Here is a 4262-nt window from a genome sequence, read left to right on the forward strand (position 1 = left end):
TGCCCCGGTTTACATTTTGCCTAATCACTTCCTAGAGCTTCAGGTTTCTGATGCCCCTGAAGGGTATTTCTACTTTAACTAGATTTGGAAGAATGAAATTGTTTTCCACAATGGTGAGGGCTTGGAGTGGTTAGCATAGTTATGGATAGAATGTGTACACAGAGGGCCAAGCCTGGAGTTTTCACAAGAGAATAATACTCTGCCATTTTTCAACCACATATCTAAAGTGTAAACATAATTTGTCCTATGAGAAATGCCACTCAAAAGATAGTCTAATATTTTTATACCAATACTTTCATACTAATGTCTTAAGGAACATAGAATACACTGGGAAAACATTGGATTTTCTGTAATTTGTCTCCTTGACTTCAGTAAGTATAAATCTGCCAACATAATTTTCCAAAGGGAAAATCTGAAACTGATGCAGTTAGGTGAAACAGCTTTTCCATTGCGATTGTCCCTGCAGTTTTCTGTGCTGACAATGGGTCTCTGGTCCTGTTTGTAAATCCAGTATTTTCTAGGACTCCTGGAGAGATAGATGCTCAAGCTCCCAAGTCTGAACATAACCACAGTGGAGCATCAGAGCCAATGATGGTACCTCAGATGAGGAAACAACATTTCCACTAACCCTGGAGCCAAGCACAGGGTGCTTCTTCCCAAGGGCCAACTTCTAGAACTAGTGAAGCCCTAGTGTCTCTTGTAAACATAAAAAGACAGGCTTTTCTGAACATTATGGTTAAAATGTTATGGTTATGGTTAAAAGAAAGCTATGGTCCACTAAAATAAACAGAATGTCCAGGTTGTTGGAGCTGGGGGATGATGCAAAGATATGACTAGATGAGGAATAACCAAGAATCTTTCAGTATTACCACTACAAAGTACCAAGAGAGCAGAGGAAAATATGTTCCAAATTAGGAGATGATAAATTCATATGAGCTCCAGGGAAATTTTTGAAAATTGTATTAGCATCAAGTCATTAGAGACAAAACCTTCATAAAGTATTGCTGCCTCCAGACTCCAAATCAGGTGATAGATTTAATAAAATATGTACTATTTCCATTATCTGAAAAAAAAAACATAAAATGTTCCCAGTGATTCTTCTGAAGCTGGCAGAGATCGTCTGTTCCAGACCTTTTGATTAGGAGAGAGCACCCCTAGATTGCCCCACTGCATGAGAATGCAAGATACTTATTGGGTGCATTTAGGGAGCATTTTCATTAGCCAGGCTTCCAGAGATGACAATCCAGATGAGAGTTAATGGAGTCCTATGATGGCTTTTTCAAGCAAAAGCAAGGCAGAAACAGCAACTGATGTCCTGCATTGCAGGTTAAAAATTCCAAAGCCTTCCACACTGATACTTCGTGTTTTATTAGCACATACTAAACAGTATTATTATGACATTGTCATTTATGAACGTGATGCATTTTGACCATGTTTATGTGATTCCTTACTTGTTCCCTCCCATTCCTGCTAATCCCTGTCTCTTCTCAGTTAACCCCTATCTTACTTTCATGTCGGAGAGGGGCTACCCAATGAGTTTCATCAGTGTGGCTTTGTAGGACTATGAATACCTTACCAGTGGCTATACCACTGAAGGAAGTATTTCTGCCCCATCAACCATTACTAACTATAGATAAATAGTTAGGAAGGGGTGAGAGCCAATGATTCCCCCCCCATCCCATGACAAAGAATTGACAGCTTGAATGACCAAGCTTGTGAAAGTAATCACGTGCAGTGATTATTAAGATTATTAAGAGTGTAATAGGCATTCATGGCAAGAAGTCAGTTTTCCAAACTACTACCGCCAGTCCTTGGTATATAGATTTATTCTGCTCCTTTTGTGATGCACTGATGCATTGGAGTGAGGTATAGAATTACCATTTATAGATGGCATTCAACAGTCATTTCCTTCTCCATATTTAATCTGATACGGATTTGTACTAACCTCTGAATGTGGCATAAAAAAGATTCTTTGATCAAAACTGATAAAAGCTTTAACATATGAAGAAAAAACTATTTAGAAGGCAATTTGACAGGCATATCATAAACATTTAGAAAAAAAAGAAATCAGAAGCTTCCTCATTAGGGCCTATGACCTCATCAGACACATTTTTGTTGTTGTTGTTGTTTTGTTTTGTTTTGTTTTGGGTTTTTGTTGTTGTTGTTGTTTGCGTTTACAGTACCAGACTTGAATTCCTTCCTGTGGAATAGACATCAAATCCAATCAGAAATTGGTTGGTTATTCCTATAACAGATTTGACACTATTGCATCAGTAGGTTCATCCTGCCAAGTGAGTATTGTACACAAGTCCACAGATGAGCAAGACTGTTAATGACAGTTCTCCTTACCCCCTTCTCCCCCAGTAGCCTGCATAGCATCTTCTGGCATGATGAGGCTAACAAACAGGAAGGTTGTTTCCAGCCTAGTGGGCAACCAACAGAACTAGTAATTGCCTGTATTACTGTGAGGAGGTATAAGAGTCTTCCTTACCAACAACCCATAAGTAAGGTACCTTATAACTGAAGGATTTTTTATATAAATAACCTATGGCTTGGGTCTGGAGAGATAGCCCAGCACTTAAGAGCACTGGCTGCTGTTATATAGAACCCAAATTTGACTTCCAGGTTATGGCCACATGGCTGCTCATAACTCTATAACTCCAGTCCCAGGGGATCTGGTGCCCTCTTCTGGCCTCAGTGGGCACCAGAGGCACATGGGGCATACAGACATACATACAGGCAAAACACTCATGCACATAAAATAAATGACTTCTAGGAGCAATTTTACCCCCATTCAAACTCCTTTGGGTTTTTATTTTATATTTTATTTTTGTTTACCTGTCAAATATCAGATTTCCTCATTATGTTTAATCAACATTCCCTCCTCCCCTGCCTCTGCCACCACATACCCCTACTCCCACCTTCCCTACTTCAAGCTTTTCTGGCCAGCATTCCACTTTCCAGTGCCACATGGTTCCACTACCCTCTCTCACCTTCGGGTCTTCTCTTCCCTTCCTACTTTCCTGGACTCTACACACTTTTATTCCCATATACAAATACACACATAAAAGAGAGAGAACATGTAGCATTTATGTTTCTGAGCATGGATTATCCACTTAATACTTTAGATTTGTATCCACTTTCCTGTAAATGTCACTTTCCCTTATAACAGAATAATTCTTTGTGTCTTTGTACATCTTACACTATCCACTAATCAGCTGATTGGCATCTAGGAGGATCCCATGCTCTTGCTATTGTGAGTAGAGCAGCAATGAACTGCTCCAGGACATGCATTATCCAGTAGGATAATGAGTCTTTGGAGCATATACCTAGGAGTGGTATAGCTGGATCATGTGGAAGTTGCATTGTTAGTTTTATTTTTGAGAAACCTCAACATTGATTTCCATAGGAACTGTTCCAGTGTACAGTATACAGTGTGCCAGGGTTCCCCTTTCTTCATACCTCACCAACAATTGTCACTTGTTTTCTCAGTGATGGCCATTTTGTCTGGGATGAGATAGAATCTCAAAGTAGTTTACTTAAGATATATTTTTATTTATGTGTGTGAATCTGTGTATGTGTGTGTACAAGTGCCTGCAGTGACCTAAGGAAGGTATCAGCCCCCTAGATCTGGTGTAAATGGTGATTGTAAGCCAGGTGACATAGGGTGTGGGAACCAAACTGAAGTTCTCTGCAAGAGTAGCAAGTGCTCTTAACCACTGAGCCATCTCTTCAGCCCCCCACCCAAAGTAGTTTTAATTTGCATTTCCTGATGAATAAGAACACTGAATAATTTTAAGACATTTATTAATCAGTGTATTGTTTTGAGAGCCCTGTTCATTTCCTTAGCCCACTCTGATTAGATTATTGTCTTCCTGCTTCATATTTAGAGTTATTGGCATGTTCTGTATACTTATATTCTGTCAGATGTATAATTAGCAATGATTTCCTCCCATTCTGTACTGTATTTCTCCAGTGAACAGTCTCCGTTACTGTGTAGAAGCTTGTAGTTATATGGTTGTTAACACTGTCAGTCATTGGCCATATATCCTGGGCTACTACAGCCCTATTCAGCAAATCTCTCCCAATGTGTATGTCTTGAAGTGTTCTCCCTACTCATTGCTCTAGAAGTTTCAGAATTTCAGGTATCATATATCAAGATTCTTAGTCAGCTTGGGGTTGATTTTTATGCAGGTTGAGAGCTAAGAATCTACTTTAATTCTTCTCCTTGTAGATGTCTAGTTTTCCCAACAATATTTGTT

This window comes from Cricetulus griseus, chromosome 4, assembly GCF_003668045.3.
Source record: "Cricetulus griseus strain 17A/GY chromosome 4, alternate assembly CriGri-PICRH-1.0, whole genome shotgun sequence".
NCBI lineage: Eukaryota > Metazoa > Chordata > Mammalia > Rodentia > Cricetidae > Cricetulus > Cricetulus griseus.